Source organism: Neoarius graeffei, chromosome 25 (genome assembly GCF_027579695.1).
Source record: "Neoarius graeffei isolate fNeoGra1 chromosome 25, fNeoGra1.pri, whole genome shotgun sequence".
NCBI lineage: Eukaryota > Metazoa > Chordata > Actinopteri > Siluriformes > Ariidae > Neoarius > Neoarius graeffei.
In genome coordinates this window covers 28,735,362-28,752,009 of record NC_083593.1, presented here as the reverse complement: position 1 = coordinate 28,752,009, position 16,648 = coordinate 28,735,362, and the positions used below count along the sequence as shown (strand labels likewise).

The 16,648-nt window shown below is 42.8% G+C and overlaps 1 protein-coding gene across 2 annotated transcripts in view; it reads right to left on the bottom strand.

The window, feature by feature from the left end:
• The window catches only part of pknox2 (pbx/knotted 1 homeobox 2), a 161,771-nt gene that overhangs the window by 144,028 nt on the left and 1,095 nt on the right, over nucleotides 1–16,648 (bottom strand). The window lies entirely within an intron of this gene.

Here is a 16,648-nt window from a genome sequence, read left to right as displayed (position 1 = left end):
AGAGTTTATAATATCAACGAAACTGACTTCATGTTAAAACTGTTAATATTATAGTCATGCTGTCTGTTGTTGCCCAAATGAGGATGGGTTCCCTTTTGAGTCTGGTTCCTCTCGAGGTTTCTTCCTCATGTCGTCTGAGGGAGTTTTTCCTTGCCACCATTGCCACAGGCTTGCTCATTGGGGATAGATTAGGAATAAAATTAGCTCATGCTTTAAGTCGTTCAAATTCTGTAAAGCTGCTTTGCAACAATGTTTATTGTTAAAATCGCTATACAAATAAACTTGACAAGGGAAAAAGAGAAACAGTCTGTTAGGGTTCTGCTGGGAATTGAACCCGGGTCGCTGGTGTAGTGATCCAGCAAACCCCCACTAGGCCACCAGGGGAATGACTCAAGTGCAGAGGCGTGAGGTGAAAGTAGAGTATAAAAAAAAACCAGTTTATTTACACTATATACACTCCAGGGCAAAAAACAAAAAGTATAATCCAACGCTGAGAAGACAAAGGGAAAAAAATTAAAAATCCAACAATTCAAAGTCCAAAAAAAAGGAAAAGGCAAAAATGCAAAACGCTCAGAAGATCCAAAAGTACAAAGTTCAAAGAAAGCAAAAAATATCAAAAACACAAGGGCACAGGCAAGGTACATGGGACAGAGGAAACTAGCACTAGACAGCATAGCATAAAGACTCCGTGACTAGGGAACAAACAGAGGAGTATTTATACACAAAATAAATTGAACACAGGTGACGATAATGAAGTCAACACAAACACAAAACACAGGAACAGTGGCGGCCTCTAGAGGCCAAAACAAACATGACAAGAAAAGGAAATAACAGCGGCCTCTAGAGGCCAAAACAGTCCCAGTCCTAACAGGACCCCCCCAGGAGTGTCTCCTGACGTTCCCAGGGCGATCCGGATTGGCCGAATGGAAGTCCCAACAAAGTTCCTTATCTAAAATGTCCCGGGCGGGGACCCAACAGCGTTCCTCAGGGCCATAGCCCTCCCAGTCCACCAGATATTGAAGCCCGCCACGGACCCGGCGGGAGTCCAGCAGACGGCGCACAGTGAACACAGTCTGACCCTGGAAGATGCGGGGGATTCCTAGGGGCAGGGGCATACGTGGACGACAGTATGGGCTGCAACAGGGAAACATGGAATGTAGGGTTGATCCTAAGAGTTTGTGGTAACTGGAGCCGGTAGGAGACAGGGTTCACCCTGCGCACAACTTTGAAGGGGCCAATGTAGCGAGGAGCAAGCTTGCGGTTCTCCACCCGCAGTGGAAGGTCCTTGGTGGACAGCCAAACCCGCTGCCCCGGGCGGAAAACGTGGGCAGGCCGTCTATGGTGGTTGGCCTGAATCTGGTTGGACCTGGAAGTCTGGATGAGGGTCCTCCTGACCTTGTTCCAGGTCTTGCGACACCGTCTCACGTACTGATTGACCGAGGGCACCCCAGCGTCCTCCTCCTGGTCCGGAAACAGAGGTGGCTGGAACCCGAACTGGCACTGGAACGGTGATAACCTGGTGGCCGATGACTGCAGGGTGTTGTGAGCGTACTCTGCCCATGGCAGCCAGGTGCTCCATGTAGTCGGGTTATCCATCGCCAGGCCTCGCAGGGTGGTTTCCAGGTCCTGGTTGAGCCTCTCCGTCTGGCCATTGGACTGGGGGTGGAACCCAGAGGAGAGGCTGGCAGTGGCTCCGATAAGCTTGCAGAACCCGCGCCACACTCGGGAGGAGAACTGGGGCCCCCGGTCTGAGACGATGTCCTGTGGGAGACCAAAGACTCGGAAGACATGAGTGAAAATGAGTTTGGCTGTTTCAAGAGCAGAAGGGAGTTTGTACAGTGGTATGAAGCGGCAGGCCTTAGAGAATCTGTCGACTATTACCAAAATGACAGTGTTACCTTGTGAGTCTGGAAGGCCCGTGATAAAGTCGACTGCCACATGAGACCAGGGATGCCGGGGAATAGGCAGAGGGTGCAGGAGGCCCTGGGGATGCTGTCGTGGATTCTTGCTTCTGGTGCACACTTCACAGGACAGGACGAATGACCTCACCTCCTTCTCCATTCTTGGCCACCAGAAGCATCTTTTCAAGAAGTCCAGGGTCCTCCGAGCTCCCGGGTGGGCGGTGAGAGGGGACGAATGACCCCACTGGAGAACCTTGGCCCGGGCTTGACGAGGGACGTACAAGAGGCCCGATGGCCCCATCCCAGGACCGGGGTCCTGGCGTTGAGCTCGTCGGACGACCTCCTCGACACCCCAGCAGACAGGGGCCACAATCCGGGACACAGGGATAATAGGCCCGACTTCACTCTCCCTGTTAGTGGCAGAGAACAGCCTGGACAGTGCGTCAGGTTTGGTGTTCTTGGAGCCGGGGCGGTACGATAGGGTGAAGTCAAAACGACTGAAAAACAGGGCCCACCTAGCCTGTCATGGGTTCAGTCTCTTGGCTTGCTGGAGGTACTCCAGGTTCTTGTGGTCCGTCCAAACCAGGAATGGATGTTGCGCTCCCTCCAGCCAGTGCCGCCACTCCTCAAGGGCCAGTTTGACCGCTAGCAGTTCTTGATCCCCCACATCATACTGGGACTCCGCAGGGCTCAGGCGGTGGGAGAAGTATGCGCAGGGGTGCAACTTTCCTTCCGAACGTTGAGAGAGCACCGCGCCGACACCACTGTCCGAGGCGTCCACCTCCATGATGAATGGTTGGGAGGTGTCCGGGAGGACCAGAATGGGTGCCGTGCAGAAGCAGTGCTTGAGGTCTTTAAATGCCTTCTCCACCTGAGGAGACCAGACATAAGATCCACCAGTCCCTTTGGTGAGATCTGACATGGGTGCTGCTACGGAACTGAAGTTCCTGACGAACTTGCGGTAAAAGTTAGCGAATCCTAAGAACCGCTGCACCTCCTTGACGGACTTGGGAGTGGGCCAGTCCCGGACGGCCAGGGTCTTGGCTGGGTCCATTTGGAGTTGTCCCGTCTGAACAATAAATCCCAGGAAGGAGACCTCGGGGACATGAAACTCGCATTTCTGGACCTTCGCAAACAGATTGTTCCGTAGCAGCCTCTGGAGAACCTGGCGGACATGGTGGCGGTGCTCCTGCAAGGTCTTGGAAAATACCAAGATGTCGTCGAGGTAGACAAAAACGTACTGGTTAATGATGTCCCTCAAGACGTCGTTGATTAGGGCCTGAAAAACAGCTGGTGCGTTGGTGAGTCCGAAGGGCATCACCTGGTACTCGTAGTGCCCTGACGGGGTGTTAAAGGCAGTCTTCCACTCGTCTCCCTGTCAGATACGGATGAGGTGGTATGAGTTCCGTAGGTCCAACTTGGTGAAGACGGTGGCGCCTTGGAGCAGGTTGAATGCTGTGGACATCAGCGGAAGGGGATAGCGGTTGTGCACAGTGATCTTGTTCAGGCCCCTGTAGTCAATACATGGTCGGAGCCCCCCATCCTTCTTGCCGACAAAGAAGAAGCCGGCACCAGCAGGTGAGGTGGAGGGTCGAATGAACCCAGAGACCAAGGCGTCCTTGAGGTATTCCTCCATGGCCTTGCGTTCTGGCTGAGAGAGGGAGAACAGTCTGCCCCGAGGAGGGGTAGTCCCAGGGAGCAAGTCGATGGCACAGTCGTAGGCACGGTGCGGAGGAAGAATGGCGGCCCTGCTTTTGCTAAAGACTTCTTTGAGGTCCCAGTACTCTGTGGGAACTTGAGATAACTTGGTGAGATCAGGAGGCTTGGCAGGAGACACAGGAGAGCTAGAGAGCAGACAAGAGGCATGGCATGCAGGACCCCATTCCACAACCTGGCTTGTTACCCAGTCTATACGAGGGTTGTGGCGGGTAAGCTAAGGAAGGCCTAGAATCACCGGGAACTCTGGTGAGTGAATAAGGTGCAGGGATATTTCTTCTTTGTGAGCTTGAGACTGGAGAAAGACTGGAGAAGTAACTTGGGTGACTCTTCCATCACCTAAAGCTTGGCCATCGAGGGCAGACACAGACAGCGGGATTTCAAGAGGAGCAGTCGGGACATTGATACTTTGGGCGAAGTGAACATCCATAAAGTTTCCAGCCGCCCCGGAGTCTAACAAGGCTTGACAAGAGTGGACGGACTCACCCCAGGAGATGAAGACCGGGATGTAGACTCCTTGGCCAGGAAGTTCAGGAGAGAGGGTAAGCCCCGTCACAACCCTCCCTTGGCTGGACGGGGCGGTCCTTTTCCCGAGAGCTCGGGACATGATGCTTGGAAGTGGCCAGGCTTGCCACAGTAGATGCAGCACTTGTCCCTCCTTCTGCGCTCCCTCTCAGATGCGGAGAGACGAGTACGGCCCACTTGCATGGGCTCCGGACAGTCACTGGAGGAGGTAGATGGGTTCCAAGTTGAGGCAGTGAGGCCGGGGAGGCTCAGGACTTGGCGGCGTCCTCTAATCCTGTTGTTAAGACGAATAGCATGTGAGATCAGAGTTTCGAGGTCACTTGGGCATCCAATAGCGGCCAGGCCGTCTTTGATGGGGTCAGACAAACCATGGTGAAAGGCTGAAACCAGGGCAGCCTCATTCCATCCGCTGACAGCTGCGAGCGTCCGGAACGATATGGCGTAGTCTGCGACGCTTCCTCCTTGCTGGATGGACATGAGCTTTCTGGCTGCATCTGTACTGATGTCCGCCTGATCGAAGACCCGAAGCATCTCTTCTGTAAACAGTTCGAAATCAGGGCACTCGGGTCCCCGTCTCTGCCAGATAGCTGTTGCCCAAGCTCGTGCCTTACCAGCTAACAAGGTTATCACAAAGGCAATCTTGCGGCGATCCGTAGTGTAGGTGGTAGGCTGGAGCTCAAAGGTGAGTTGGCACTGGGTAAGGAACTCCCGGCACACACCGTGCTTGCCGTCATACCTCTGTGGTGCAGGAAGGCTGGGTTCGCGAGGTGAAGGAGACAGCATGGCAGGAGGCACTGGAGCAGGAGCCAGATCAGGAGATGCGGGCAGAGGAGTCAGCTGTGCCAGGGTTTTCCCAATTTGCTGAAGCAGTACCTCGTGGCGAGCAAGGGCCTCACGTTGGCTTGCAAGCGTTCGTCCATGAGTGTCCATGGTCGCTCCGAAGCATGTCAAAGCTGCCATAATTCCCTGAAGGTTGGCCGGGTAGACAGTTGAAGCAGCCTCTGCTGAGTCGGTCATGACTGAGTCTTTCTGTTAGGGTTTTGCTGGGAATCAAACCCGGGTCGCTGGTGTAGTGATCCAGCAAACCCCCACTAGGCCACCAGGGGAATGACTCAAGTGCAGAGGCATGAGGCGAAAGTAGAGTATCAAAAAAAACCCAGTTTATTTACACTATATACACTATATACAATCCAGGGCAAAAAACAAAAAGTATAATCCAACGCTGAGAAGACAAAGGGAAAAAAATAAAAAAATCCAACAATTCAAAGTCCAAAAAAAAGGAAAAGGCAAAAATGCAAAACGCTCAGAAGATCCAAAAGTACAAAGTTCAAAGAAAGCAAAAAATATCAAAAACACAAGGGCACAGGCAAGGTACATGGGACAGAGGAAACTAGCACTAGACAGCATAGCATAAAGACTCCATGACTAGGGAACAAACAGAGGAGTATTTATACACAAAATAAATTGAACACAGGTGACGATAATGAAGACAAACAGGTAATCAACACAAACACAAAACACAGGAACAGTGGTGGCCTCTAGAGGCCAAAACAAACATGACAAGAAAAGGAAATAACAGCGGCCTCTAGAGGCCAAAACAGTCCCAGTCCTAACACAGTCAAGAAAGACAAGAAGCAAGAAGTTCTTCCATTCTTGCTCAGTGAAGATTTGGCAAACTTGGATGTAGAGGAGAGTAACCTTAGTAGGTGTGCATAATGACTGGGCTCCTGCAGGACCCAAGAAAAAGTTGTGGGAGGTTTTTTTATTATTATTTTTATGCATCAGGAAACATCATGTAGATATGAAGCTTGCAAGACAAAGAAGGGCCATGGTCATTAACATGGGAGTGTATTGGATGTGGTTGATTGCTTGTGCTCGTGTACTCATATTCAGTAAATACTTTACATTAGTCCGGGTCATGAAATAGATCCAGCTAAGTTCAATCAAAAATATTGTGGACAGCTACATGGAAGAAAATAACCAAGGAAGTGGGTGGGATTGGTCAGAATTCATTCAGGAAGATCCAGGCGATAGATTTAAAAAAATAATAATAAAAGTCCTGTGTACACCTCAAGTGTACTTACTAATCCAATATGTAATGTGCACATCCACTGTAATACATCACATACAACACTTGTTTTGGTTTCATTTCCCTCACTTCCTTGATGTTTATTCATTTTTTTTGCCTTCTTATTATCTGTGTCCCATTAATGCTTGTGTATATATTACAATTTTTTGTTTTGTTGTCTTGCATGTTACTTTGCATTAGTTTTGTTGCTTTAGCTGTTAAGTCTGTATCTGTTTCTCATTTATTTCATTTGGTACATTGAGACAATAGTATTATGGTAGTGTCTTTTTCCCTGATAATTTTCTGAAAAACCTTAAATGAATTGTTTTATTTGACTATGTCATATATTTTGTATTTTCTGAGGCATAATTTACAATATAATTATTAGATATGCACACATGACATGCACATTGTTGTTTTTGTTAGAAATACTTTAGGGTTCTATGCACAACTGCCAATGCCATTAAAAGAATATTGTAAAGTGTATCTGTGATTATCATCAACAAAATTTCACATTTAAAATATTATATATATAGTATATATTGTCAATAATTTAAAATATAAATGATTAACATGGAATTAGTTGAAATTACATGATACATACTGCAAAACTGCTTACTTAAGGGCAACCTGCTTACACAGAAAATCTAAATACTGTAACACTTTTTCTCTTCTCAAGTCTGTTATCTTTACACATTTTTGCTGTTTCCTTTTTAATTAAAATCTAAAACTACTGAATAATATTGATAAAATGACAGTTAAGATCAAAATTACTCTAAAATAACAGTAATTACTTATATTATTTATAAATACAGCATTTTTGTCATTTTATTACAATAATTGATACAATGACCATTGAAAAGCTTACTTAAAAAAAAATCATAAATTACTTTGAAATGAATATAATTGTCCGTTTTTCTAAAAGGTTGCTTACTGTAATATTTTATGCTTTATCTAGGTCAATTTACCACCTGGGGAATTATTGTAAAATAATAGTAATTGTCAGTTTTTCCAGAAGGTTAATCACTGTAATATTTTTTACGGTTTATCTCTGTCAATTTTCCACATGGTAAATTACTGTAATTTAGAGGCTTTATACTGACACACCTGCTGACAGTCTTTTAACTATTTTCTTTTAACAGTTTAGTATATCATGCACTATATGTTTAATAATTCACCAGTTGAGATTAAGCCACAGAAAAATTATGACTCCAGGACATGTCGATTGAAAATTGTTAAGTGCTGAAAAATTGGATGGTATTCAAACAGTGAAATTTGGACAGCAATAATAGATCCTTGCATAAACAGTGACACGTGCTGACATACCCAGGCATAGCCAATGACACCAACCCACACACTGAGGCACATTGAAACACATACTTTTGTATGTCAACACATAAACACACACAGAGGAACAGAGACACACATACTTTTGTATAGGTTAAGTTGGACAAATCCAGCAATAGCCAAAGACCTATTCATCGAGTTACACTTACTCACTGTCCACTTTAATAGGAATATCTGTATGTCTGTTTATTCATGCAATTATCCAAGCAACCATTCATCTGGCAGTAGTACAATACATACAATCATAAAGATACAGGTTTAAAAAAAGAAGAAGAAAGAAATTCAGTGAGTGGCAGATCTGTGGGTGGAAATGCCTTATTGATGAGAGCGGTCAGAGGACAGGAAGTCTATGATAACTCTTTACAACTGTGGTGAACATTAAGTGAAACTCCTGACCTGTATATGCATGATTTAATGCATTGTGCTGCTTGCTTACATGATTGGTTGATTGGATAACTGCATGAAAGTGTAAATGTATAGGTGTTTTTTTTCTAATAACGTGGACAGGGAGTGTAAAAACTCCAAATAAACACAAGAAGAAGAAGAAGAGGAAGGAGCTTTTATTTGTCATATGCACATTCAAACACAGTGAAATTTGTCCTCTGCATTTAACCCATCAGTGAACACACGCATGCACACATACAAGTGAGCAATTAGCACATACACATACCCAGAGCAGTGGGCAGCTATGCTACAGCACCCAGGGAGCAGCTGGGGGTTAGGTGCCTTGCTCAAGTGCACTTCAGCCCAACCTTCAGCCATGGCTGCCCCATGTTAACCTAACTGCATGTCTTTGAACTAAACATAAATGCATAAGGACACACAGAAAGCACATTCATTTGTACACATACACACAAACATACACACTTAACAATATTTCCTTTTGTTATTTGCACATTTTTATTTCTATATAAGAAAACAGTCATTACAGATGTACTAGGAGGCGTCAACATGTCCCCCTAAAGAACAGCATGAACTACGGCAGCTCTTAGGTTCAGAGGAACAGTGAGGAATCCCCCTGCAGTATCTCAATTCAGTTTGACTTTTCACCCTGTTTTCCCAGCCTTGTTTCAAAGCAGAAAGGAAAAGGTTAACTCTTTTGTCATTCACTCAGTCCAGCTGTGTTTTTGGCTACAAACACTGAAAGGCGAGAGGCGAGATGTCATTGACTGTATTAAATGTCCAGGGCGGTTTATAAATACCTCTGAAGAGTTGTGCTAGCACTGTTTCAGAAACCCTACAGCACCACTCCACTCCTCAGAAGGCAGGTGCAAGCCTTTTACAGCATTCCTGCCACCTTCCAGCCAATATCCGTCCCCTTTTTTCCAACCACAGTGAAGCGAGATGACACGGGCCAACACCAAGGCTTTGCTGGCATGCCTGGCACACCGGATGCTGGCAGAGAGGTCTCTTGTCCTTCTTTTTTTCAGTCTCAGTGTCATGCTATCCTGGCCATGGCTGAGGGCCATGTCCACATTTACCCCAAGCTGTGCGCCTGCAGCTGTTTATTTTTCACTTTTAGCCCTCGAGTTGTCATCAGAGCTGTCTGAAGGGTAGCATTATGAAGTTATACTTGAGATCATGGGAATGTTTTTCAGGTTGCCGTGGGCTTTGAATGCCTAGTGATTAGTTGGTTCTAACAGTGAATCTTGCCAGGAACATTCCATTAGTCACTGCGGATCTGTCTTTGATAAATGCATTGATTTCTAAATTCTGGAGGCTAATGAGAACCAAAACAGCAGATTGCAAGAAAAAAAGTAGGAAAACTATCACAGCATGGTCACCTCATTTATGATATCAGGGAATCAGTGGAATAATATTCAGCATACCAACTTGCTTTAATGTACACACATACACATCTTATTCACAAGGAGGTCACTTGTATCAATGAATAGCAATCTATTATTCTCTTATTCTTATTCTGCTCAAATGAAGATACTGTCCATGTGCAGGCGTGCGTGCGTGCGTGCGTGTGTGTGTGTGTGTGTGTGTGTGTGTGTGTGTGTGTGTGTGTGTAGCCAATGTACAGTGTTTCTTTCTGACTAGGATAAGCTTTAAGCTATAGATCCCATCTTTTTATCAGATTACACCAGTCATGGCAGTCACAGACGAGCTGCTATCCATCCAGCCTGTAATTAGTTCTGATGGAAACAAATAACACCTGGACCGCTGTCAAAACGTGCTTCATGATAGCATGGACACAACATCAAAATGGAGATAATATTTAATGAATATGAGAAGGCTTCAAAACTTCTATAACAAAAGCCTCAGGACATGCTGTGCACCAATCTGCAGTGTTATTGCTAAAAGAAAAGAAACACCTTGATACCTTCAGGCAGAAATAATTTAGAAAACCAAAAGCATGTTTCTGAGGCAACAAAAGAAGAACTTCTTAAATCCAAGGCAAAATGAGATTATTCATATTACATTCACATACTGAGAAAGCCCAGTGTGCTGGCGATGATCCTGTCAGTGTGAAAAACCTCTGTTATTAAAAGCCCTGAAAATGTGACTCGAGTCATAACAAGCAACACATTTACACTAAACTAAATATCTCATTTCTTTATGAATGGTGGTCAACTCTGGGAAAGATCCGTTTATAAATAAAGCCACGTCTGAGAACAATGAAGTACTATTTGTTCGCACTTCATTCATGTTTCTTACATTCTCAAAACTGATCTATGTTAAATAGTAAAAATCTGTCTATATTTCATTTTATATGTATTCACACACACACACTGGCAAATTTAATAGGAACATGTTCTTAATTCTAAGAGTCCTGTTCTTGGCTGGCAGGAGTGGAACCCAATGTGGGCTTCTGCTGTTGCATGCTGAGATGCTTTTCTGCTCACCGCGGTTGTAAAGATTTGCTATGAGTTGCTACATCCTTCCTGGCAGCTCGAATCAATCTGGCTATTTTCCTCTGATCTCTCTTATCAACAAGACGTTTCCACCCGCAGAACTGTTGCTCACTCAGTGTTTTTTGTTTTTCACATCATTCTGTGTAAACTCTAGAGACTGTTGTATGTGAAATCCCTAGGAGATCAGCAGTTTCTGAAATATTCAAACCAGTCCATCTGGCACCAACACTCATGCCACAGTGAAAGTCACAGAGATCACAATTTTTCCCATTCTGTTGTTTGAAGTGAATATTAACTGAAGCTCTTGATTTGTATCTGCATGATTTTATGCACTGTGCTGCTGTCAAGGGATTGGCTGATTAAATAACTGCATAAAACAGCAGGTATGTGGGTGTTCCTAATAAAGTGGCGGTGAGTGTATATACAACACTGCAGTTTGGATTAAAAATTGGATGGGCAAAAGGAAACATTTAAGGAAGGTGAATGATTGTATGTATGTATGTATGTATGTATGTATAGATAGATAGATAGATAGATAGATAGATAGATAGATAGATAGATAGATAGATAGATAGATAGATAGATAGATAGAAACTTTCAGTAGTATTTTCCTGCAGTAATATTGTAATGGTGGAATCCTTCTTAGTTATTTACTGATTTGTTTCATTCAAAGTGATTTTCACAAACTGATTTCAAGCTTTGTCCAACATAAATGAGATTGCGGTGCATGACTGGGGTTTTATCAAGATGTTGACATGTTGAGTGTGTGTGTGTGTGTGTGTGGGGGGGGGGGGGGTCATTCAAGAATTCGGGGTACATTTCACATCTCCAAGATAAACCTTTTGTTATCATTCTCATTATCTCTAGCCGCTTTATCCTGTTCTACAGGGTCGCAGGCAAGCTGGAGCCTATCCCAGCTGACTACGGGCGAAAGGCGGGGTACACCCTGGACAAGTCGCCAGGTCATCGCAGGGCTGACACAGAGACAAACAACCATTCACACTCACATTCACACCTACGGTCAATTTAGAGCCACCAATTAACCTAACCTGCATGTCTTTGGACTGTGGGGGAAACCAGAGCACCCGGAGGAAACCCACACAGACACGGGGAGAACATGCAAACACCACACAGAAAGGCCCTCACCGGCCTCATATTTTTTGTCCGTCCCAACGTTCTTGTCAACTCTGTTAAAAAACTGCATAAAATCCACAAAGACTTTTAATAATATGCATGACACCTGCACCAAGTGATGTCACTTCCTCTGGTGGGAAACTTCAGCAAGGCAGTGAGGTATGTTTCTTCTCTCATTAATTTGAACAAAATGTTGAGGATACACCAACAGTAAATTAATTATTCATCAAATCTGTTACTGTGATATTGGAGTGAATCTCGCACTCATTTTTTAAAAACAATATGATTAAAATCCATAAAATTCTGTTTTTATACATGCCATGTGGTAGCTCGTTTGAGATTAGCATGTGGAGTTAAGACATAAAATGGTGAGAAATGTCAACTCTGTTATCATCAATTCTGTTAATGGATTTTCCACTTTAACGATAACAGAGATGACAGTGACACTTGAAATGTACCCGCAATTATGGAATGGGACACATACACACGCATTTTGTCTTGTGTGATTGAGAATTAGTAAAAAGCCACATTGAAAATAAGCCTTATATGTTTTCCTGAACAGGTAATAAATGAGTGTGGAACTGTTTACTTCGCAGCTGTAATTATTACCAATATATAATTTCATTCCACATAGTTTTACGTAATTTGCCTCGGATTCAAAGTTACCCTGCTCTGTTTAATATATATTTCATGCTGCAGGTCTTTGAATTTTATCCTGCTCCAGGTTTTACTTGCAGGAATGGACTCAACAAAACAGAAGAAATTTTCCAGAACCACAGAAATAAGCAACAAAAATTAAGACCTCAGCAAAGAGTAAGGTAAACGAATTCACATCATTTACTACCTGCTCATAAACCACCAGCTAGGAGGTTATTTGTGCTAAATCTGTCAACGTTTTCTACAAAGTCTGGCCCAAGGAATCCCTGGCACAAGTTCTAAAGTTAAGCGGAGTCAGATTTTTCAAACGCTGAACTTTGTGCATGCTGTAAATCGCGCATTATGTTGAAGCCAGAGCAAAGCCATGAGCTTTACGGTTTCCCTGGGATGAGGCAGCGCTGATGCTTTATATCAGAGGGATAAAGTATTTGGCGTATAACAGGCTAGTAAAACAGGGAAAAACACACCACTTAGCAAATAAAATGCATTTATTTGAACCAAAGGTAACAGTGCTCTTAAAGTAAGTGATTGGAAGCTCATTCAAGAGTCACTTATGTTCCATATAAGAAAAAAAAAACAAACCCGTCAGTACAATAACACAGGAAAGAATTCTATCCATGCTGTTAAGTGATGCTGCCTCGAAGTAATGCCATTATGAGGAAGTTTTCAAGGCATACAGCTAGCAATCAATGCCTTTAAATGGTTCTGCAGTTTAAAAAAAACGTTGAGATGTCTGGGCTTCTTACAGAGAACAACAAAAGCGTCTCAGACAGAAGATCTGCAGGGGAGGAAAGAGACAGATACAACAAAATGTGCAAAGGCCGACTAAAATCAGGTGCTCAAAATCAATGGCAGTCTGTGTCTGACCACTCGGTGGTGAAACGGGAAGTGTGAAACCGAGAAAAACAAGGCTTTCTCAAAGAATGTCATTCCAGCAGGGCCTAAGTGCGATGGCACTCTTACTCAAGATGGGTTTTACAGTAATAGATGGGAATTCAGGGTAGCTCAAACAAAAGCCAGCTTCCTGAGAACTGGCTTCCTGAGAAGCAGGAGAAAAGATTCCCAAGGCATTATCACACACACACACACACACACACACACACACACACACACACACACACACACACACAAAAAAAAAAAAAAAAAGAATGAAAGCAAGAAAACTAGTAGACAAATCCAGAAGTCTGTCTTCGGTCTGAGTCTTCTGTCACACTGCACAAATGTAAGAAATGTATAAGAGAACAGCTCTCCACACATTCAGTCTACTTGAGCAAATGTTAACCATACCACTCTTCACTAAGCTTTTTTTATTGTTATTATTATTCAAATACATATTCACACATATAGTTATACATTCTGAGATTAACAAAAAGGTATAAAGCTGCTGTCAGTATTTTCAGCTTTTTGATCTGCAGACGAGTTGGGATCAGATATTTCGCCTGCTCAGCAACTGCTTCAAAGTATAATAAATTCAGCATTTTCAGACAAGGCCTGTTTCTACCAGCTAGGCATTGTTCATTTATTAGGATTAGCAGCATACCACCAGAGATAAGAACAAAGGCGCTGTGACGTTTACAGTCTTGTTAAGGGTTTCTAAATTCAGAATTAATAATAAGCCACTGCTAATTTAAATCTGCTTTTTATCCTTGTGTGGTAATTATTTCTTACTCGTAAATGAGGTTTTCTTCCATTTGCATGTGGAAAAAAATGCATTAATAATCATCACCATCATTATCATCATCATAAATTTGTGAACTAGATCATACTCATTTGAATCTTTTTTTTTCTTCTTCATGCCTCTAAACAAAGTAAATAAAGGTATAACTATTTATTTCAGCTGTTAAACCAGATTTGGTGTTTTCAATTCGAATTCATTCACCACATACAAAATCCTGACAAGCCACTCTGATGCTGCTTTTCACAGATACTATACATAATATCTTCTCATCCTTCTGATGCATGCTCATGGCGTAATGTCCTTTCGTCCCTGTGCACACAGAGGAGCCTGTGCAAACTCTCTGGCCAGTGATGTGAGCACTATAGGTGATCGTTAAATACCTGCAGCACTGTTCCACCAGCATAAATCAGGCAAATCTGCCTGCACCTCAAGTTTCCCCAGGGAGGAACTGGACTGTTATGCCAAGCAGCTGAGAGGCTGAGTGGGGAAAGAGGAGAGTGCGGCGAGGTTGTTTGGACACGCAGCAAAAGCAGAGCCGTGCTCCTTGGAGAGCAGTTGGGATCAGCAGGGCTTAGTGAATGCGCCTTGCACCCTGCCTCCCTGCATCGGAATCATCTGGATGTGTGTTCGCAGGTACATCCGCGTGCAAAGCCTTTCATCGACTCACAAAACTCGCCAAAGACCTTGACTGCACAGAACACAACATCTGAAAGACTGAGAGTTGGTGATTCCTTTTGCTGGGAGAAATATATTATAGTCCGATTAACTATTTTTGCAAACGAAGTGTCCTCCATTTATACAGACAAAGTTAGTGAATGAGATCTCAATAAATGATAATCATCATTCGGCATAAGAAAATGCATTAGCCCAGGAACCATTTGCTTTCTGCAAAGTTCAATAAAACAGGCTAGTGGTATCAAAACACCTGGGTTATCGGTGCAAAATAAAGCATCTAAATGGGGTTTGAAAACAAGAAAATGACAAACGCTATTGCAAAGCTCAATTTTCTAAATAGCTTTATAGCTGCTTGAATGGCTTCATAACATATGCTGTTTCCACTCTTTCCTCTCATATCGAGGTAGACCAACTCACTATATTAGTGATTAGTGCAAAAAAAATCTGCAGGACCTACAGGAGTGTACCCTTGCCTGCAATTTGCCTGTAACACAGAATAGGAATATGCAAATAGAGTCAGACTATTCTGTATCTGTCATTTTTGCCCAAGGGCAGCTATTCCCATGACACAAATCATCAATTAAGATCACAGTGGGGATCTCAGCATTTAGATTGGCACCACACTGCAACTATCTCCCCCACAAAATATCACAGCCTTCTGATGCCCTAACCATGGAAATACAACACGTAATTATGAGAGGCTTGTGTTTGAGAGGACATGGGGACATACTCTCTCTCTCTCTCTCTCTCTCTCTCTCTCTCTCATGGTGAGAAATTCCTGATCCAGCTTTTCTGCGACAGTGAGTGTCAGAAGGCATGGACTCTTAAGGCTCACATGTCACATGCAGAATGGCATGGGAAGACTTTCATGGTTATGTGTGCAATGCAATCCCCATGTCAGAACCATAAAATTATGCCAGGAGCTTTATTAATCACTTTTTAGGATATTTATCATGGTTAAAAAAAAAAACAAAGGTATTGTCTGATGAATTAATACACATGTTCAGAAGTTTAATTCACTTTTGTGCAAAGGATGTCGAATATTGTTAAACATGTGAAAGACAAAAGCTTAATGTTGAAATAATTTCACAGCAAATAAAGTTATGTATAAACCATTTACTTGACATAACTTTCTAATTTGCAGACATAATGGTATTATAGTGTGTGTGTGTGTGTGTGTGTGTGTGTGTGTGTGTGTGTGTGTGTGTGCACGCGCACATGTACACACTTCTGTAAGTCTTTATGAAAAATTCCAATTATCCGATTAAATTAGAAACAAGAAGAACTTCTTAGACATTAGATGAACACTGTAATGAATACCACAAATACTGAATTTTAAGTGGACTAATTCATATTATAACAATTTCATTGTAAAAACAGTATGTTCGTGTTTCTTTTCTGTCTAGCTGGACTGATAGAAACACCATCAGTGTTACTAACACTTAGGATTTTATTCAGTATATCGATATAGTAAAAGCAATGTTTGAAAAAAAATGAAGATGCCAAGCTTAGAGTCAGTTTATTACTGTATACAGTATATATAATAGATAATTTTATGTGTAATGTTTAATTAAAAATGCTTTCATAAGCATGTTTTGACAATACTCACTGCATATTGTCATTTCAGTAAAGTTTATTGAATTAATAATCCACATCATGTTTAAGCTTATGAAATAACACAGGCACACATTTCGTACAGTTGGTGTTCTTCTTTTTTTAACCTAGAAAAGTACATAGTCTTCCTTTTAAACATTCATCTAAAACTAGTAATGGTCGATTATGTACCTTATATTATTTATCATTTTAAGGTACAATATATAGTATATCCACATTGCCAGGTGAAAGGTAGATAATCAACTACTAGTAATGTACTTTTGAGCATGCCACCCCAGCAACAAGCAAAGGTAATAATAAGTGTATAATAAAGTAATAATTCAAGTTTCAACACTGATATCAAGCAGGAAAAAAGCACAACACACCACAAAGTTAATATGCCATGTTAGAGATACCAAATATATTTAATCAACCGAACAGCAAAGTAGCATCCTGAATTTTAAGAATATACAGTAATAAAATAAAATTAAAT